This window comes from Natator depressus, chromosome 22 (genome assembly GCF_965152275.1).
Source record: "Natator depressus isolate rNatDep1 chromosome 22, rNatDep2.hap1, whole genome shotgun sequence".
In the NCBI taxonomy this organism is placed as follows: Eukaryota; Metazoa; Chordata; order Testudines; family Cheloniidae; genus Natator; species Natator depressus.
The window spans coordinates 3,060,924-3,082,755 of NC_134255.1; the positions used below are offsets into that span (position 1 = coordinate 3,060,924).

Genomic DNA, 21,832 nt, shown 5'->3' on the forward strand with positions numbered 1-21,832 from the left:
GCGGGGGGCGGCGCTAGCTCCAGTTCCGCTCAGAAACCTCCGCTGGATTTTGATACGTGACCCTTTTTAAAAAAAATAAGGCTTTTACTGTCTCCCATTTACTGCATGGGGGGACCATGCAGGGACCCCTGTCGAACAGCCTAGTAAACACTTCCCCTGGGTGTACGCTTCCCCTGGGTTGGGACGCATCGATCAGTATGTCTGCGTAACCACTGAGTATGCAAATCCATATACCTTTGCACTTCCATTGCCTCCTCGGTGCAGCTGGGGCAGAGAGAGGGCAGCGGGACCGGAGTGGGGGGAAGATCGCAGCCAGCCGAGCTGCAGGGGGAGAGCAGTGAGGGACTTGGCTTCATTCCTTCCTTTGCGGCAGCTCCACGGAGCTCTTACCCCCAGGCACTCCCCTGCACCCGGCCCATGGCTGTCTGCCCCATGGCGGGCCGTCACCCCAGAGATGCCCTGCAGCTCTTCCCCCCGGGGAATGGCTGGGGGCTGTGGTGCTGTAGGGAGGGTGAAGTGCATGCTACACCCCACACAGCAACCCCTCGCTGCCACCCAGAGGGCTCCACTGGGCCGGGCAATGTGCGGGAGGCCCCTCTAGGCACGGGGCTCTGGGGGACTGAACTGAGCCTTGTGTGTGCTGGTAGAGCCTGGCCCAGCTTTGGCTCACAACGGAATTGGGGGTGCTGCCTATGGCAGCTGGTCCAGGGCCCCCGCTTTGCTGAGCCGTAGGGGAGAGGGGCGACGATCAGACAGGCAGGGGCGGGAAGTGGGGAGCGAGGACCAAGAGTCATTAACTCTTTAAACACTCCCACTCCAGCTGTGTCACGGAGCCCCCTCCGTTTGTCCTGCTCCTTCTTTCATCCCCTTGTGCCAAGTAAACGAGACGTTCTGGTGCAGCGAGGACGACCCGGCGGGGCCTCCTGCCAGTCGCTCGCAGGCCTGGCCCAGGCCTGCTGCCCTTAGCCCCACAAGGGCACTGCTCGTCCCTGAAACTCCCCCGAGTTGCTCCCAATAACGGGCCTAGAACCACAGGGAAAGCCCGAGGCGCAGCAGGGAGTCTGACCGTGGCCGCGATTTACTCCGAGTGAGCTCAGGTCAGCCGCCCCCCCCCCCCCCGTGCCCTGAGCTGTAAAATGCTTTGAGAGCCTTGGAGCAAAGGCCCCCGGTAGCGGTGCCCAGCACCCCCGGGCTATGTCTGGAGGGGAGACAGACCATCCTCTCTTCGCAGTACTGTGGTCAGTACCCACAGTGTACTGCCTCTCAAGAGCAGGGGCCTGGCCCCTTTCCAGGGGACAGACTGCCCGGCAGTGCCCCGCCAAGGGGAGGGTGTGCTGTAAGCCCCAGGAGCATCTGCTCAGGCTGCGCCCTGACTCCCCTGGCCAGGCCACAGCAGCTCGATGAAGGGTGCCCTATGGGCACTGGGGGTGTTCTCTCTGCAGAGGGAGTGAGAATGAGCCAGCTACGGGTAGGGGGCTATGGGATGAGGGGTCCTTGCTTGCAGGCGGGGGGAGAGAAGATTCAGCAATGAAACTGGGCTCTCCAGAGTGGGGTGTGCTCCCTGAGAATGGAAACACCATCCGGGCAAAGGACTACTCTGCACTCAGGCTTCATAGCAACATTCCTTTATTGACATTCCAACTTTGCTGGAGAAATCACATGCAAAACCGAAAAGAACTATAGAAAAACCACTGGGCGTCGGCACTAGCTCCTTCCAGCCGTGTCGAGGCTGGTGAGGCGTGCATAGGGGGAGGGAGTGAGGCACGCGCAAGCTGGGGGCAGGGGGGGTGCACGGCCAGAACATGGCAAACGGGCATGGAGGGCTATTTTCATATGCTGCTGCTTTGCAATCGCTCTCTTTCGTGGCCCTTCACCAGAAAGCTATTTTGTATGCAGCATGCAGTCAGGCTTCCAGGGGATTCTGTAGTAAACAAGATCAGCTTGGAGGAGCTAAGAGGGCTGATGATTGGTGGGGGGCCGGGTGGGAATAGCACGCACAGTCTGGAATATATGGGCAATAGGAATTCAAGTGAGGCCCTGGTTACTATTAAAAAGGGGGCTAAAAAACCCAAACCAAACCAAACTCTATGCTAGAAAAGCAGCTGAGACTTTTCAAAGCCAGAGTCCCAGCCCTGACTGGCAGTGGGGCGAAGAGTGGGGCTGGGTGGCGGAGGGAAATGTTACCTGGCCTAGGAAGGCGAGTGCAAAGAACGAAGTGTCATGCAGCATGCAAGGGGGCTAGGCGGACGCCAGGCTGCAGCTGACCGACTGGGCAGTCCACCTCTGTGACCGATTGGGGCTGGCGGGAGGAGCCCGCCGAGGGGGGCTATCAGAAATACAGGCTGCCCCTAAGGCTATGTCGACTGGGCAAAGACAAACCTGGGGCAGCCGACTCGGGCTCGTGGGGCTGCAGGGCTCTTTCATTGCTGTGTAGACTTCCAGAGCCCGAGCTCTGGGACCCTCCCACCCCACAGGGTCCTAGAGCCTGGGCTGCAGCCCGAGCCCGGAAGTCCACACAGCAATGAACCAGCCCCGCAGCCCGAGCCCCATGAGCCCGAGTTGGCTGCCCCAGGTTTTTCTTTGCTGTGTAGACATACCCTGAGAGAGCCTGGACTCTGCCAGAGCGGAATGGGAGTGAGGGTGGGGATGTGCACCCTCTGGGGGGTGATGGAGCTGTAGGGGAAGGAGGAGTGGGAGATGCAGGGGGGGCAGGGGTCTATACTCTGGGAGGAGGCAGGATGTCACATTGCCAGGCTAAGCGGAAGTGAAGGGGGACACTGAAATCCAAGGGGTTTCCTGGGGAGGCCGGAGAGTTGCATGTCTCCAAGCCCAGGCTCCATGGGACAATGTTTCTTCTGAATGGTGATGGGTGTCAGTCGGGGGGAATCAGGAACGGGGCTGGGCGGTGTCTTCTCTGCAAAGGGGATGCTCCATCCATCCCGTCTCAGCCACTGCAAGTAGAAACAAACCGTGAGGCCTGGGCACTGCGCTGCAGCCTCCCCCGTGGGGGAAGGAAACCCCAGCCAGCCTCCACTCCTTCTGCAGAGCCTGGCCAAGGCAGGGAGGTGGCCGCTTGCAACAAAAGGAGTTTAGGGCGAGCGTGTAGTCAGCCCAAGGAGCCATCTGTCCGTGAGGCCCAGCCAGGCTGTGCTGGAATGCCAGGGGTCAGAGGAGGGCAGAGCTGGCCTGGCATGGGGGCTGTACCCTGTCAAAGGCTGGCAGAGCTTCCACTGCAGCGGGTGCTGTCCTGGGAGTTAAATTCCCCCTAAGCTGCGTGGCCGTGCAGCAGCCTATTAAGTGCCACGCAGGCGCTCAGGGCTGTGGTGGGGAGACCTGTCACAGTGGGTAGAGGGGCCTCTCCCTGCTGGCCCCAGCCCAGCCCTGGACCTGCCGCGGCCGAAGGAGAGGCGCCCCTCCCCTGGCCCCAACCCGGCCCTGGCCCCAGACCTGCCACGGCCGGGGAGAGGAGCCCTCCCCTGGCCCCAACCCAGACCTGGCCCCAGACCTGCCACGGCCGGGGAGAGGAGCCCTCCCCTGGCCCCAAGCCAGCCCCGGCCCCAGACCTGCCACGGCCGGGGAGAGGCGCCCCTCCCCTGGCCCCAAGCCAGCCCCGGCCCCAGACCTGCCACGGCCGGGGGAGAGGCGCCCCTCCCCTGGCCCCAAGCCAGCCCCGGCCCCAGACCTGCCACGGCCGGGGAGAGGAGCCCTCCCCTGGCCCCAAGCCAGCCCCGGCCCCAGACCTGCCACGGCCGGGGAGAGGCGCCCCTCCCCTGGCCCCAAGCCAGCCCCGGCCCCAGACCTGCCACGGCCGGGGGAGAGGCGCCCCTCCCCTGGCCCCAAGCCAGCCCCGGCCCCAGACCTGCCACGGCCGGGGAGAGGAGCCCTCCCCTGGCCCCAAGCCAGCCCCGGCCCCAGACCTGCCACGGCCGGGGGAGAGGCGCCCCTCCCCTGGCCCCAAGCCAGCCCCGGCCCCAGACCTGCCACGGCCGGGGGAGAGGCGCCCCTCCCCTGGCCCCAACCCAGACCTGGCCCCAGACCTGCCACAGCCGGGGGAGAGGCGCCCCTCCCCTGGCCCCAAGCCAGCCCCGGCCCCAGACCTGCCACGGCCGGGGGAGAAGCACCTAACCTGCGGCCCCAGCCCCGGAGCTTCCGCAGTGGGGACAGGCACCTCTCCCTACCAGCCCAGGTGCTGCTGCGGGGAGAGAGAGCTGCGGGGAGTCCTCCCTTCCTGCCATAGCCCTGGGGCAGCCTGCACCCTAAACCCCTCATCCCCAGCCCCACCCCAGAGCCCGCACCCCCAGCCAGAGCCCTCACTCCCCATACATCCCAACCCTCTGCTGCAGCCCTGAGCCCCCTCCCACACTCCAAACCCCTCAGCCTCACTCTCACCCCATGGATTTTATGTGCCCCAAGATGAAGGTGATGTGTCACACGTAACAAAATTCATTGCACGCATGGGTGGGAAGAATTAGAGGGAACGCTGCCTGTGAGCCTCAAGGGCAAGTCTTTACCCCCCATCAGCCTCTCGCCAGGTGGCTTCCCTGCTGCTAGCCCAGCCATGGGAGAAGCGCGGCTTCCCACGGGATTTCCAGGGCTCCACATGGGTCCGACGGCTCCCAGCACTAACGCCCCCCTGGCCTGCCAGACCAGGGGAGGGGAGGCTGTTCTAGCCCCCTTCTCGAGGACCTGTCTGTGTCGCTTCCCTTCCCCAAAGGACTCTGCGACTTCGCCCCCTCCCCGTTCCTTTGCTGGCCTGTCTCGCTGGCTCAACTCTACCCTGCACTTGAGGCGACAGCTCCTCGCTGGGTTAGGAAAAGCTGGATTAGTTAGCAACAAGCGCCAGGCCCCCATCCACCACAGTGCCAAGGGGCTATTACAGCATAATCTGCCCGAATCCTCCCTAGCCAGGGGCAGCAGCAGGGCCTTACAGTAGTTTACCTAATGGCACTCAGCTGGAGCTAATCTCCCCTTATTAAAGAAGCCATGGCCGGGGGGGGGGGGACGGACTGCATCTTGCTAGGCCAGCGTGCAGGTGACATTTGCACACTCAGGCACGCAAGCGCGCGCGCGCGCACACACACACACAGCCCCCCCCCAGCACCCCCACCCACCCAGCGGCCCCTGGAGCTGTTGCTATTGGCAATCGCTGCACGTCCAGCCTGTTTGCCGTCTCCTCACCGACGCCAACGAAGCTGTTCTGAAATTAAAAAGCCGACATTCGGCAGAGAATAATGAAGTCCCCGGGGACCCAGCAGACTAGCAACAGGTTTTGAACACGCGCTGAGGGGCGGGGGGGAGCGTTTGCCCTAGAGACTGGCTGGGCCCGGGTTTGGTGTTGCATAAAGTCACTGAGTGGGCTGGCTTCTCCTTGCGTTTCCCCCTGGTTGCGCGGTGGTGTCCCCCTCCGCCCTTCCGTTGCTTTACCCCCCCCCCCGGCCCCCCACATACACACAGTTAAAATGGACAGAACCCCAAACGAAAACCCCACCAGGCTTTGGATTCCTTGCCCGAGGAAAAGGCCTGCAATACTGTTCCGGCAGGTGTTATACGGGATGGGGCGGCCAAGAAGCAACCATTGTAGGAATGAAGTGAGCTGGAGCTCACGAAAGCTGATGCTCTAATACATTTGTTAGTCTCTGAGGTGCCACAAGTCCGCCTGTTCTTTTTTCATTGTAGGAATGTCACTCCAGGAAAATGCAGGAGCAACGTGTGACCTGCGGCCAGCCAGGCAGCAAGGGACCCAGCATGAGCATAAGCCTGAGAGACAAGGGTCCTGAGTGGGGGCATGTGCCAGGGCAGGCACCAGCCAGAGGGGCTGCAGTAGCAGTGGCTAGGCAGCCCGCCTCTGACAGCTCGCCAGCCAGGGACAGCGGCCAGGTACAGCCACCCAAACATGACCGGCTGTTAACGCTGGGTCTTAGAAGAGGTCCCAGCCCCTTTGAGGTTCTGGGTGGAGCTACCGCACCTGGTGAGCACCATCCCTGGTGAGCAGAGCCTGGAGCTGCACCAGTGAGGTGTTGGGGCCACAGGCTGAGCCCTGTGGGTTGGGGCTGAGGCTGGGGAGAGGCAGGCCTGTGTTCCTCAGCGCTGGGAGGAGAGACTGGGTCGGGATGCAAGCGCCAAGGGGCTGAGCCGGCGGAAGCAGGTGTGCTCTAGGGGCTGAGTGTCGCTGTTTTTCCGTCACGAGCTGGAGTCACAGGGTGGACTGGGTTTCGTTCCCGCTGAGGCTGTGTGGGCAGAGAGGGACTCTGGCTCCAGATGGCTGCTGGCAGCTGCTCGGAGGCATGGTGCTGTTAGCTTTCAGACAACCACCTGCTGGCAGTGCTGCAGGGACGGACATGGGACGCTTTCCAGGAACAGGGCCAGATCCTCAGCTCCCTCTATGTCTGTGGAGCTGTGCTGATTTACACCAGCTGAGGTGCTGAATGAAGCACCCGCCTATGGACTCAGGCCTCAGGCCTCTGACCTACAGTGCTCTGAAGTGGCCGGATCGCTACCCTGTATTCAGCTCCGGGCACCTCACTGCTGTGACGAGCTGGAGAAATGAGCACCAAGCTGTCAGGCACTTAGATTGGTTAGGGAGCCCAATTGCCAAAGACTTTTTTTTTTTTGGGGGGGGGGGGTTGCAAAATGCCAATTCATCAACACTAAACCTTCCCAGAAACATAGCGGTTTTGCAGGGCTGGCTCCAGCGTTTTTGCCGCCCCAAGCGGCAAAAAAAAAACCCCCAAAACTTGCCGCCGAACGGGGAGGCAGAATCCTGCCCGCCGAACACGGAGGCGGAGTGATGGTGCGGCCACCGAATTGCTGCTGGCGACTGACTGATTGCCACCCCAGAGTCCAACAACCTGCCGCCCTTTTACATTTGCTGCCCTGGACACCTGCTTGGTTGGCTGGTGCCTAGAGCCAGCCCTGCGGTTTTGACAAAACTTTCCCTGGGGAGGATGCTCAAGCCAAGGATGGAATTTCTGGCCAAGATGAGAGTGGCCCACCCCAGAAAAGCTAAGAGCCTGTGAAGCATAGGCAGTGCAAGGACTTGAACCTCCTACGTCCCAGGTGAGCCACCCTGCGCTTGAGTCAGTCAGTGTCTCCTGTCAGAGCTGGTCCACTTTGTATAAATAATTAACTATTCATCGAATCCCAGAGAGATGCTGTAGCCTGGTCAGGCTCCATCTCTGGTGCAATGACTATTAATGATTTATACAAAGTGGACCAGCTCCAACAGGAGAGGGAGGTTGTGTCCATAACCTGTTTATTGGGGCAGAAGGGGACTTGACCTCGAGTCTGCCACAGCCCACGTGAGGGCCCTAATCAGCCAACGTTCGAGGCGGGGGTGTCCTCACCTGCTCGCACTCACTCTCTATTTCATTCCACAGCGAAAGAAAAACAGCTCGCAGAACCATGACGCTTTGCATGACCTGGAATGCTTGTTTCCTGGCCCTTGGAGAGATGCTCTGGGGCCGAGCCACCCTGCCACATTCCTTTCAGACTGGAGCATCCTCTCAGTGTCCCAGGTACTACACACCCCTGGCAGGGATGCAGGGCCTATTGCAGCACTCGGGGCAGGTGTGAGTGTGCCCACAGAGCAGAAATCCCACCAGGGCAGTTAGTGGGGACAGACGTTCCGAACAGGGCTGGGCTGAGTGAAAACAGTGCAAAGATTTCCCGGGTGAGTCCCCTGGCTCTGTGCAGTCTGAAAGGGGCTACCAGCCTGGCTCTGCCCTGCTGCAGCTGGCCTGGGTAAGGATTTGTTCCCTCCTTCAGCTCCTGCCTCCCCCACTTATAGAATGGGGGCTCTTTAGGGGCCAGCTTTTACTCCTGCCACTGGCCAAAGCCACAGACAGCTCCTCTGCCCAGTGTCAAGGGCCGCACAGCTCCGCATTGCCCACTCCACTCTCTGCTCCTTCACTGTGGCCCCGGGCATGAGCCTGCTCTCTCACCAGTACAAGTCAAGAGAAACTCCGCCGCCATCCCCGGCTCCCCCGGGAGTGAAGGGATCAAAACTGTTCTTAATGAGCAATTACCAGCGCCCCACACATGCAACTCCAGCACTGTACTCATGATCCTGACACACCGACTGGCTCATGAGCATAGCAGTTCCCCTTCCTTGTCACCCTACAAACTTCCCATAGCCCAGGCCCACCAGGGCAGGCCCTCCACAACGCTCCCGCCTGCCGCAGGGGAAGGGCATTGACTTAGCTGCTCAACTCCAGTTTCGAAACAACCTGCCTCATTCAGCATGATACCCAGCTGCAGCTTCGCCTTTCGTTGTTCATCTTTTATTCATTATCACACAACCCAAGGCCCTGCATTCGCATCACCCTGCACGCGCGCACAAACACACACACACTCTCTCTCTCTCAACCCTGCGCTCTTTCCCCAACTCGGCCGTTACCATGGCAAAGTCACCAGCTAGCATTGCTTAATTCAGTTGTGAAGCAAAAAAACACACCCAAGAAGAGGCAAACTCTTCATTATCAGCCAGGGTGCACTTGCCTAAAATTAGCCCCTGCTTCCCTAAGCGGCATAATAACGAAGTGAAGCAGAGTGTAGCAATCCAGGGGCAGTCAGTGACTACCCCTGCCTATGAAGGTGATATGCCCTACAATCAGCACCAGAGTCTGGTTGCCACTGTCTAGGTGTGCCATGAACTCCCCACTTCCTGCCCCCTTCCCACCCCCCACCCATCTGTATAGGGGTAGCCAGAGTCAGTGCTCACTTGTGGACTCCCATGGCACAGGGCTCCACCGCCAAGGGCCAGAGTCTGATCTCAGGGGCAGTGGTGTAAATCCAGGACAAGGCCATGGACAGCCAGGGAGTTACAGCAGTGAACAGCTCAGGATTTGGCCCGCCCCATTTACAAACTAAATCTAACCCTGAAACCAAAGCGGCACCGGGTCTGAGTCAGCGCCCCTCACGGGACCTCACTGAAGGCGGCAGGCTGCAGCCCGGGAAATCAGGGCAAGATTGAGCCCACTGCAGCCGGCTCTAATTGTCTCCATTATATTTACCTTTCCTGCCAGGAGACTGTAACCCGGCTTTTAAAAATAGCATGGGCTGATGTGAGGCAGTTAGGACGGCGTTGCTAAGGGAGAAATTAAATTCCAATCGAGGGCCTCTGCCACCTCTCGGGAGTTACTGCTGGTTTCCATGCGAACTGCTACTCTGCTGCAATGCAAAACTAGGGCGTACAGCTGCGCCTCCTCCTTGGTTTGACTTCAGGTGCAGCGGGCGAGAGCCTGCAGGACAGAAACCCTCCCACACCCACTAGCAGCAGGCAGCTGCCCCCGCTGCCTTTCCACCCCCCGCCCCCGCTAACTCAGTCAGGGAAGAGCAGGGAATGCAGCTCCGGCCTTTCTCGCATTCGGACCAGACCCGCTGGGCCCAATTCTGCTCTGATCTCTGGAGTACGGCAGGAGTTACAGTGGTGACAACAGGATTCAGGCCCTAGTGTACAAGCACCAGGTTGTACGGGGGCCTCCCCGGGCATACAAAGCTTGCTGCTGGCTGCACTGACGTTACTGCCGATTTACACTGGTGTGAGAGGAGAATCCGGCCAGGGAACCTCTTCCAGCATCAGAGCATGAAGGGGGTGCAGGACCCCAGCAGACCATGAGCCTGTCTCTCACAAGCAAGGGACACAGATCGGACACACTGGGGAGGATGAGACAGGAAGCCAGCGTCCTGCAAGCCAGAGAGGAGAGTGGCCTTTGCAAAGGGCAGCACTGAGGGTAGGAGGGCCTAGTTACCCTAGGCCATGGGAGAGCTGGGATCAATTCTCTGCTCTGCTACAGAGCCCCTCTGCCCCTGCGTGGCCCTGGGCCAGTCACTCAGTGCCTCAGTTTCCCACCTGTGCAATGGGGTAACTGCCCTGCCCTGGTGCACAGTGCACTGAAGATTGTGAAGTGCCCAGATGCAGGGGTACTAGAGGCCAGCTAAGTACCATGGATAGAATCTACAGCCAGCTGCCAGGAACCCAGCTGTGACCTGGGGTATGGCTGCGAAGGTGCGAACAGCTTTGGTAACTTGGCTGCACTAGGGCCCCAGAGGGAAGTGTATGAGGAAACCCTCTCTAGGCAAACCTTTGGCTTTGTGACTGAGCAGCTAGCCCCCCGTGGGTGCTGCTGAGAAACAGCCAGGTGGGGAGAATAAAAGTGAGACACCCCAAGAGAAACCTGCAGCCCAACCTGCTAGCAGGGCACGGAAATCTGCTTGTGCATACGGCCACCATGGAGGCTGTGTGTCACATGGAGGCTGGTCTAGCGCATCTCAGCAGTTCACAAACCCCGCGGCTCTGCTCCCTGGGAGACTGCGTGAAACCCAGCTGAAAGTGTTCTGGGAGCGGGATGAGTTTAACATCTCTAAAGTCCATGCCAAGGCCTCAGTCCTGAAACCTGCTGTGTATCCTCCCAAGGCAACAGTCCCACATCCCATGACGCGGCAGGAGGCTGGTCTGAATAGCGTTGTTTAACTTCTCCTGCCCCACACACCGTAACGTGAACTGCAAGCTCTTTGGGGCAGGGACTGTCTTTTTGTTCTGTGGTTGTACTGCGCCTGCCACAACGGGTCCCCCTCCATGACTGGGGCTCCCAGGTAACACAAGTAATAAAGAGGGGCGAAGCCGTTTTAGTAAGTGACTCGTATTTTATGTCCCCCTACAGCCGCTAAGTCTATTGTCTCTCTCTCAGGGCTGGAGTGTGTTCCCAGTTCAGAATAAGGAGATTTGGCCCAGGGACCAGAGACCAAAAAAGTGCTTTTACGTGAAATATTATTTACATTTGTCAGAAGCCAGAAAAAAGGGGCCCCCACTCAGGGGCGGCTCTACCAATTTTGGCGCCCCAAGCAGTCGCCGCTGAATTGCCGCCACCCCCGGAAGAGCGGCGGAGCTGCCGCACAAAAGCTGTCGTGGCGGGAAGAGCGGCGGAGCGGCCGCCGAATCGCCGCCACGGCACACGGCCTGCCGCCCCGTTCTGATTGCCGCCCCAAGCACCTGCTTGGAAAGCTGGTGCCTGGAGCCAGCCCTGCCCCCACCACCCCAGCCAGAGCTCTGCGCAGAAGTCATTTTGTTTGCAGACTCCATATCGGCGTACAACACTTGCAGGAGTGGGGTCATCTATTCCAGATGCCAATTCCCACGCGCACAAGCAGAGGTTATGTTCCCAGAATAACAGATCCAAACGCAGCTGGTCCTGAAGATCAGGCCCTGCCTGGGTAGGCACGGAGTGTCCTGCAGTCAATGTGGGATGAATAATCCCAGTTTCTAAACCCAAGAGAGAATTAAGTGACCAGTAGCCTGATCTGGTCACATCAGTCACCGGCTACTGCTCCTGCCCCTTCATAGAATCATAGAATATCAGGGTTGGAAGGGACCTCAGAAGGTCATCTAGTCCCACCCCCTGCTTGAAGCAGGACCAATCCCCAATTTTTGCCCCAGATCCCTAAATGGCCCCCTCAAGGATTGAACTCACAACCCTGGGTTTAGCAGGCCAATGCTCAAACCACTGAGCTATCCCTCCCCCCTTGATTAGACTGTTTCTCTTGGGGGGGGGGGCCAGCGGAAGCCACTAAGGGTTGAATCCCTCCAGGAGGAGCCGTTCAGGGAGGGGAAGCCAATCAGCTAGTTTTAGAAATTTTGAAACTTTCTTTGTGTGGGCGGGGGGGTGTACGCAGGCCTTGCCCAAGGCACCAGTCCCAGCAAAATGAAGCTGCTGTAAAATGTATTGGCAGGTGCAGAGTTAAGTTAATTTGTCTCAACACATTCGTACACTTGAGGGATCCTAGCTCACAAAGGCGCAGTCAGGGCCTCCGCAGGCTCTGCTAATTGCCTCGCTCCAGCAGCGGTGGGCGGAAGGGGGGCAGGAATGCTGCCTCCTGCAGCGTCAGTAACCGTGCACGCTGCACCGTTGCTGGTGCAAATACACTAGTGAGTCAGCTAAAAAGCTGCTTTCCACGCCCGCTTGTGCAAGCCAGCCTCAGCTGCTCAGCCACCCCATTGCCAACAGGCCAGCTTGTGTTTCTCGCTCTTTACACGAGTGTAACATGCAGGAATCATACGGCCACCATGAGCTCCAGATACCCTAACAACACACAACTGGCCTGGTCTAGTTACACACACAATGCTGTCCTGGCGGGCTTCCTGCTGAACAAACCCAGAGAGCACCGGTAGTGGGCTCACAAACTCTTTAAAGCTATACTACCCCATGCTATACCCGATAGGATTCTAAGGCCCAGGTCCTCAAAGATATTGGGGGGCGGGATCGCTCAGTGGTTTGAGCATTGGCCCGCAAAACCCAGGGTTGTGAGCTCAATCCTTGAGGGGGCCACTTAGGGATCCGGGGCAAAAATGGGGGTTTGGTCCTGCTTTGAGCAGGGGGTTGGACTAGATGACCTCCTGAGGTCCCTTCCAACCCTGATAGTCTATGGCTCAGATATTTAAGTATGACGTATCGTTATTGACCGCACGTGTTATCACACAGTCACTGTGATGCTTCTATCTCTGAGTGGAGGCACTGATGACAATCAAAGTTTTAGTTGATTAAGGACTAGAAGATTTGACCCTCCAACTTCCTTTCTAAAGGAAGAGCTGTCCGGAGCGCCTCTGCTTGTTTATTTTCCTTTCCTGCCTGCCGTGGCCCTCATATACCTCAGACGTCTCCGTTGTTTTCTCAGCTTTACAATATAGTATTTTCTTGGTGTTTGGTTTTAAATATTCTTCTGCGAGAACCGCAGTTCAGTCACTGTAGTGCTGTGCTTAAGAGCCTTCTGGAAAGTAACTAGCCTTTAAACAGAAGTAAAACGCAGCGTTGCCAACTCTCACGATTTTGTCACAAGTCTCATGATAATTGTTTTCCTTAAAGCCTCAGCTCCTGGAGTTAAGTGGATACGTGAAGATTTCAGCCTTCACTCTTAAAGAAAAATGAAGCTTCTCGTCCTCATGGTTGTGCAGAAAGCTTCAAAATGTGACCCCGGTGCACCCTAAAGGCTCAAAAAGCAGAAGGTAACTAAAAATAACCCCAAATCTGTTATTTTTACATAATCTTATGATTTTAAAGCCAATTTCATGAAGTTTGGTGAGCCTGATTTGCTGGAGACACAGGGAATCAGAATGGCCTTTATGGGAGCAGAAGTGCTCAGGTCAGGGGGGAGACTGGGAATTGAGGCAGAAGCAGCTAGCCCCTGCGGTGCTGTGTAGGCGGGTAGAACTGGCAGGAGGCAAGCAGGCAGAGCTGCGGGAAGGCTCCATATGAGGAGCTGGAGGGGGTGGCAGGTGCTCTGCAGAGGAAGGAAGTGGGCAGAGGGAGCCAGCTGCCAAACAGGTGGATGGCTCATTACCCTAATTCTGATACCCATCAAGGTTGGTCCCAGGGGCAGATACATGGTCTCCCTGCAGGGCCGGGCATGAAGTGGATAACTTGCCTAGTCCATATGCAGAATCAACAACAATCCCAGCTTGCATTTAGATCGCTCTTCAGACCCCATATGCTTAAAAACCACGTACTACAGTACAGGGATCCCGCCACCCCTCTGAAACGCAGCCTCCCATCAGCACCCACTGCAGGCAAGGGTTTTACATTAGAAACAGCAAAAGCACTGTGGTCCCCACAGCGAGTCTGAGTGACATAACACAACTGGGACAAGTGCCCAGGCAGGCTCAGGACAAACCAGGCCAGAAGGGGACAGCAAGGGGGTGGTCTGGGACCAGAGCCAGGAGCACACCTACGGGAGACATATAGTGAGCCACAGACATCCCTGCTGTAAGTCTGCTGGGTTCGGCGAGCTCCATGGTCACCTCGGGCCAAGTGCATTGGTGGCATAAGATGCAGACTGCCTAGGGAACAGGGAGCACGGTGGGGTTGTTTTCCATTATATTGGCATTTGGTAGGCGTGTGACACACACGGGCAATGCACGCCGAGAGCGCCAAGGGAGGGGTAGTATGAAAGGCAGCCCGCAGGAGGTGACAGTCAATCAGACCACATCACTTCCCTCCCTCTTGGAAGCCCTCCACCAAACCCCCCACTGCATCCCCCTTCAACACAGCCCATAGCTGGGATCTCCTTTCTCATTCTGCCCACCCTCACCCCAGCGACAGCAGCCTCAGCACCCCACTCACGTCCATCTCCCACTCTCTCCTCTGGGCCCCCACATGCAGGGCATGACTGCCCTCTGCCAGGGAACCCCCCTCCTCATTCAAACCCTCCTGACGCCCTACTGGCCCTGGGAGCCTGCAAAGTCCAGCCCGCCTCACTCAAGTCCCTTCTCCACCTAGCATAGAAGAGAAGAGGGAAGCAGCAGGCCAGGGGAAAAGGCGAAAACAGCACTGAGTGAACCCCAGCCGCTGGGCTTCCCCATGCCTCCCGCTGTCTCTGTGCCCCTCTGGCAGACAGCGAGCTCCCCAGAGCCTGGGCTGGCACACTGCACATGGCACGTCCCTGCACACACAGCCCCGTCCCATCCGCATTGGGCTGCACAGCCTGGGGCGGGGGCATCTGGGTGGCCACGTGCTGCAGCCATCCGGCCATTTTGTTAACGGGGCGCACGGCTGGCCCGATGTCGCTCAGTGTCCCCCTCGTGGTGGTCGGGCTGAGCTAACGACCCCTCTTGGCCTGGTTGCGTCGCTCTGGGTCTGCTTTAATTCGCCTCATTCTGCACCCCTCCCCCCAGCAACTGTTCTTTTCTTCCCATTGGTGAGAAGGGGGCCATGCCGCCCGGGTCTGGCCGTGCAATGGTGCCAGCAAACAGCACACGCTCCTGCAGAGGGAAGACAGGCGGCTACTGCAGCCTGCAGCCTGGGGAGCCCACGGCAATACCTGGCAGCCTGCAGAGAAGCACCTTGGGCCCCTCCCGGAAACACAGGAAACACCAGTCGCTCTTTCAATGAGGGGAGGGATACGCGAGCATGGGGGGACAAGGTGACACCCCAGTGGGCGGGAGGCCCTGGAGAACATGGCCTGAACATTGGCCTTGGCCCGTGATCACCTCCCTGCTCCGCAGCCACCCAGTCACTGGGTCCATTTTGCGGCTGGTGGGAAGGAAGCCAGAGCCTGGCCTGTGCAAATCCTGCTTGGAGAGAGGGACACCAGGGGAGGCGAGAATGCTTCTATTCAAGCTGCCTGGCTGGTTCTCACTTCACCAGCCAGTGCTGCCTCTCGATCCCCCGCTGCTCCCCCAAACCCCTCCGCGTGGAAAGCTGCTGTGGGGAAGAGGAGCCCTGGCAAAGGGAGATAATGGGGGTGGGGGAGCAGTGGGGGGCCCTGGGAAATAGAAAATCTTGCTTTTGGTGTGATCTCTAGCAAAACAGAAAAGAGAGAGGGTCAAACTTTTCCACCCTGCCAGGAGTGTCAATCTGTCTGCGTGGGTCAGGGATGGGGATTGTCAGCCTCAAGCCTATACTGCCTAGGCTCCCCCCGCCAAGTTCCCCACCTCCTGTCCCATGTTCATGTTCTGCCAGGCCAGCCAAGCAGGGGCACCTGCAGCCAGGGACGGGGCAGCAGAGGCTCCACGGATTCAACCAGGGCCCCCGCTCTGCTGATCTGACTGGAGCAGGAGGGGCTCCAATCTGTCCAAGAGAGAGAGAGCCAGGCTCCATAGCCTCCGCTAGAGACCCCTTATTCCTTCCCTTGGGGGCCACAACAGGTGTCCCTTCCAGCCCGGGTAGATAGACATGCGCTAGCTCCGCTCAGCCTCGTGTGCTAAAAATAACACTGTCAGCTTGGCGGCACGGTCTAGCCGCCCACACGGGGACCCAGGAGGTGGGGCAGGCATGTACGCAGGTGGCTAGCCCGTGCCGCCACGTCCACATTGCTATTTTTAGTGCACTAGCTCAAGCCGAGCAAGCGCTCGTCTGTCTACCCAGGCTGCAAGGCAGGCTCCCAGCTGCAGTGCAGACATCCCCAGCAAGCCCGACTATCAATGACCCCATTGGCTAGACACTAGCGTCTGTTATATTGAGATCAGCATGGGACAGTCTCAGGTCTCGAGGTACCTTTCAGATCAGCCCCCCGACATGTCCCGAACCAGAGGATTCTCTGCTCTACAAGCCTGAACTAGAAATTTCCCAGAACCCATGACTTTCTGGTACTTGCGGTTTTCAATCAGGTCAGAAATTCTATGGAAACTGTCTCTCTCTGACCCCTTCTGTGCCCAGGGTGGGACCAGTCAATGCTGTGGCAGCAGCGCAAAGCCAGAACCTCGTACAGAGAAAGTTTGCTGAACTTTCTCAAACTTTGGAAGGTTTGATACACGTTCAGGGTGGGGTGAAGGCTTCAGCCAGCTGATCTTACCCAAACAGACTTCTCCATCCCTAGTCTGGAGAGAATCTAGGCCCTATTCCCAGCTCTGCAACAGCCCCGGTTGGTGATCTTGGGCAAGTCACTGCCCGTGTGCCTCAGTTTCCCCTTCTCTGAAACAGGGATAATGATCCTGCCTCTCCTTTGGGGCCCTGGAGGGAAAGTGCTGTATGAGGGCTCAGGAAACCCCCATTTTTCATTTTGTCCTGGAGATCACCCCCATGCCGCTGCTCCCAAAGAGAACAGGCTGGTGGTGGGCGGGGAAGCTGTATACGTTTTCTGCTGGGTTACAGCAGCTTGCCTGGGGTTCGGTGCTGGGCACCCTTCAGTCCCAGTCAAGTCAATGGGCTGTTAAGTCCAGGAATCAGCTCAAAAAAGGATGTCAGGATTTGGCCCATTGGGAATCAAGGGGGCTCTGTGCCCTGAAGGTCACTGCCCCACAGCACACATGTGCAGGTCAGCGTTCCTGATGTACCCATTTCGGGGAGGATGGCAGGCCAAGCCGCTCCAGCCCCTGGGACAGCAGGCCAGCGTGGTCGGGAGCTCACCTGGCTGTCTAGTCTCCGTTGCGTAGGTCCCCTACACGGGTGCTGCTCGCACACTCAGGGTCCTTGCTTTTGCGGTCTATTTCTCCCCCTTTTATCTTCTTCCTAGTCATGTGACCACGGAAACTGGCCTGGATTTTGGCTGCTGCTGCATTGGCGTCCGGATCGTCTAGTGGGATATCCAAGATGTCTTCGTCCAGCTTGGTGCAGGCCCCTTCCTGGAACAGAGGCAGAGCCAGAGTCAACACAACACCCACGGGGGCTGTACGCCACCAGGCTGCGCTACCACAGGGGAGGGGATAGGAAGGTCCCGATAGCGGGGGAAGGGGGCTAGATCACAGAGAAGAGACAGAGGGGGTCGCAGTGTGGGGAGGCCTGGGTTAGGGTGCGGGTTCTCACACCCATGAGCAAAACAGGAGACCCCTGCCCTGTGGTATACCACCCGGTCACACGTCTGCATGGAGGCCCGAGGACTCCCTCTGTCCAGCTGGGGAGCTCCCTGGAGCACCTGGGCTGGACTCTGTACAGGCTCCTTGCTTGCCATGGCTTGCGACATGGGCTCCAGCCAATGCTAGACACGTTCGCAATGCATCCCCTTGAGAGGCAGCTCGTGATGAACAGTGACTCGGGAAGCATGGCGTCACTGGCTTCCACCTTTATCGTCTCTCAGTTCACACAAAGCAGCTTGTAACCTTGTAAGTGCCTGCCCTGCAAATTCCCCCTGCAAATTCCCCTCAGCCTCACGCCTCCTCGCACAGCACGAGCCCTACAGGGTCTGTAGGCGAGGCTCTTCCCTTCGAGACAGCTGTGCGACTCCTCTTGCCTTCCCATGTCTGTAGGGCCCACAGGACCGGTACAGTCCCATTGCCTTCAGGGGGCCTGCACACGTGTGACGAACTGGAATGGAGTAGACCGGCGATTCTCAAACTGTGGGGTCGTGACCCTGATTTAACGGGGTTGCCCAGGCTGGCATTAGACTTGCTGGGGCCTGGGGCTGAGGCTGACGCCCGAGCCCCACCACCTGGGGCAGTGAGGGTCAGGCAAGGACTTCAGCTTTCCCCCGCCCCTGCCCCGCCCAGCCCAGGGCGGCAGGACTGGTGCGGGTTTAGCCTTCGGTCCCCCCTCCTGCGGTTGTGTACTTAGGCGCTGACTCCATGAGTGCTCTGGGGCTGGAGCACCCCTCATCCCCCCGGCCCATCTCCTCCTCCTCCGCCTCCCCTGAGCATGCTGCGTCCCCGCTCCTCTGCCTACCTCCCAAGCGTTTCCTGCCCGGCTGCCGCCAAACAGCTGTTTGGCGGCATTAGTACGCTCCAGGAGGGAGGGGGAGGAGCGGGAATGTGGCACGCTCGGGAGGAGGCGGGGAAGAGGCGGGGCCAGGGCCTCATGGAAGGGGTGAAGTGGGAGTGGCGCCGAGGGCAGAGGGGGGTTGAGCACCCAGGGGACAGAGGGGAAGTCAGCGCCTATGGTTGTGTAGTAATTTTTGTTGTCAGAAGGGGGCTGCAGTGCAATGAAATTTGAGAAACGCTGGAGTAGACAACCAGCTGATGTTCCAGAAGTGCCCCAGTCCTAGACCTGCCCCAGCTCACTCTCTCATCGCCAGGCTGGCATTGCAGGCTGGCTCCAGCAGACAGCCATTCGCCTGATTCTGAGCCCAGTTATACTAACAGAGAACTGGCATGACTGTACTGAAATCGGCAGAGTTACTTCAGCTTTACACTGGCACTGAGATTAGAATCGGGGCCAAGATTACCACATTGCAACTGAAAAACAGGAAACAAAACAGAAATGAACAATTGTTTTCTGAATCTTCCATAAGGTGTTGAGTTGTGCTAAGTTAATTACAGTTTGACTAATGTCAGCCCACCGTCTCTTCAAACTGCAATTAGCAATAGGTTCATTACACTTGATTGTTTTGTTTTGCCAGAGAAGTGTGGAAAAATTCTTTGGTTTCGGGGAGGAAGAAAGAACAGCCAGAATATTTTAAAAGGTAGCGATTGGTGGGTGGCGAGGGAGAGAGAAGGAAATAAATGCACTGCAATGCTGCCATGGTCCCAATTACAGTGAATCAGACCCAAATGCCTGTGCTGAGCGTCTCACCTTCTATTATTTAACGTTTCTATTGTGGTTTAAACCAGGTCAGGCCCCACTGTACTAGGTGCTGCACAAATACATAGTAACGGACAGCCCCGCCCCAAAGAAGTTATAAATACAAAGTGAAAAGGTGCTAAAAAGTGGCATTATAAAAATAAACTTTGAGTTAAACAAATCTCACTACAGTACCCATTATTGTTGGCGACAATAAACAGTGTTCAGGTGGCTACATTAGATAGGGGACAAAACCTGTACTGGGTAAACCCCTCATGTTCCAGGGCATAGCCAAACACTAACTGCCTGGGTTAGGAAGGAACTTCTTGAATGGGAAGGTTAAACTATCAGTGCCCATTAGGGGGTTTCTTGCACTTTCACCTGAACCATCTGGCTGGCCACCATCAGAGACAGGATATTGGACTAGGAACACAGTGACTGCCAGACTGGATCAGACCCATGGCCCATCTAGCTCTGTCTCCTAAGTACCAGCTGCTCCAAAGGAAGCAGTAAGCAGACATAAGAACGGCCATACTGGGTCAGATCAAAGGTCCATCTAGCCCAGTGTCCTGTCTTCCCACAGTGGCCAATGCCAGGTTCCCCAGAGGGAATGAAGAGAACAGGGAATTGTCAAGTGATCCATCCCCTGTTGCTCATTCCCAGCTTCTGGCAAAGAAAGGCTACGGACACCATCCCTGCCCATCCTGGCTAATAGCCATTGATGGATCTATCCTCCATGAATTTATCAAGTTATTTTTTAAACCCTGTTATAGTCTTGGCCTTCACAACATCCTCTGGCAAGGAGTTCCACAGGTTGACTGTGCGTTGTGTGAAGAAATATTTCTTTCTGTTTGTTTTAAACCTGCTGCCTATTAATTTAATTGGGTGACCCCTAGTTCTTGTGTTATGAGAAGGAGTAAACACTTCCTTATTCACTTTCTCCACTCCAGTCATGATTTTATATACCTCTATCATATCCCCCCTTAGTCATCTCTTTTCCAAGCTGAAAAGTTCAGTCTTATTAATTTCTCCTCATATGGAAGCCATTCCATACCCCTGATTATTTTTGTTGCCCTTCTCTGAACCTTTTCCAATTCCAATATATCTTTTTTGAGATGGGGCAACCACATCTGCACGCAGTATTCAAGATGTGGGCGTACCGGGGATTTATATAGAGGCAATAGGATATTTTCTGTTTTATTCTCCATCCCTTTCTTAATGATGCCCAACATTCTTTTCACTTTTTTGACTGCCGCTGCACATTGAGTGGATGTTTTCAGAGAACTCTCCACAGTGACTCCTAGATCTCTTTCTTGAGTGGTAACAGATAATTTAGACCCCATCACTCTGTATGTATAGTTGGGATTGTTTTCCAATGTCCATTACTTTGCAGTTATCAACACTGAATTTCATCTGCCATTTTGTTGCCCATTCACCCGGCTTTGTGAAATCCTTTTGTAGCTCTTCACAGTCAGCTTTGGACTTAACTATTTTGAGTAGTTTTGTATCATCTGCAAATTTTGCCACCTCACTGTTTACTTCCTTTCCCAGAGGCGGGGCAATCTTCCCCTACATTAGGGATCATGCTGGTCTAGGGAGGCCACCCATCTGGTTTCATACCAGGCGGTCCTATTTTTGGCTGGTTTGTCCCCCATCCACTACTGGGACAAAACCTGACATGGCATTGTCCTGTATTGGACAGGGAACACCATTTTGAAGAGCATGCTGCTCCGCCCCTGCTGGCGTGACCTCACTGGGGCACTCCTGAAAATGGCATTCCCCCACGTGGCATGACATTGCCCATGCTGTGCATACAAGGTCAAGCTGGCGGGGGAGGGTGGGGCACTCCTGAAAATGTGTCCCCTCCGTACTGTACCATCACACCAGCTAGGGCAGCGGGGTCATGCCATTCCCAGATGTGATGGAATGTCCAGTATTCCAGGAACACATGAGTGGCCACCTTCTCCTGGTCTCTAATAGGCTTAAACCCTGAAGCAGGAGGTTTAATAGCCCTTCCACAACTGTATCATAATTAATGATGATACTTTACATATTCTTGGTAACCCACCTAAATGTCCAATCTCTTTTTGAATCTTGCTAAATTCTTGGCCTGAATGACTTCCTGTGGCAATGAGTTCCACAGATGGCCCATTGGTCTGATCTGGTCTGGAAATTCCTATGATATTACAGCTCCAAATAGTCTCCAGCTCCAATTAATTGGTCAAATATTCCTAATATAGTAACTGGTCAAAACAAATTCCTATAGCCGCTCATGTTAAAAACAAAGTGTAATTAGACCCTATCCTTACCGATGCACAAGCCAGCATTGATTAACTAATTTATTATTTGTATTGTGATAGCACCTAGGAGCACAAGCACTGGACCACACCCCATTATGCATTTATACAAAGAACAAGAACATGGTCCCTGCCCAAAGAGCTTATGGGGCCAGCATCCCGGCAGGTATAGCCTAATGGTTTGACACCAGCTGAGAAACTGTCTGGTGGTTGAATCTGATCCAATTTACCTTGGTTTAAACCTCATTTGAATGTGGATGGGGCCTAAATTCTCTTAATGAAAGTCACAGTTTGTATCAGATTAGAAGGTGTTGCAAACACAATTGAAGGCAGAAATAACACAAAGGGACCTAGAGTGGTTAGTCATATGGGATGGAAAGAAACAGAATCACCCTGGACAAATGCAAACAAGCACAGCTGTTGCAATCCTATACTAGGGGAAATCCTAGAAAGTAGGGAGGTTACGAGAGACCCAGGGTGACAGAGCTTGGCAAGTTAAGCATGAATTTTAATGTGATGCATCTCAGCCACTAGTAGAAGGGAATATATGATAAATACATATGAGCATTTGAAAGGCGTGTGTGAAAGAATTGGGGAGTGAGGGTGCAATTACAACTA

The 21,832-nt window shown here is 56.4% G+C and overlaps 1 long non-coding RNA gene across 1 annotated transcript; it reads left to right on the forward strand.

Moving 5' to 3' along the window:
• The first annotated feature begins 5,124 nt into the window (after positions 1 to 5,124).
• On the forward strand, positions 5,125 to 13,203 carry LOC141975966 (uncharacterized). Its single transcript, XR_012636037.1, has 4 exons — positions 5,125 to 5,266; positions 5,677 to 5,877; positions 7,377 to 7,514; positions 12,858 to 13,203. It is a non-coding gene; the product is annotated as an uncharacterized LOC141975966 (long non-coding RNA).
• Positions 13,204 to 21,832: the final 8,629 nt, after the last annotated feature.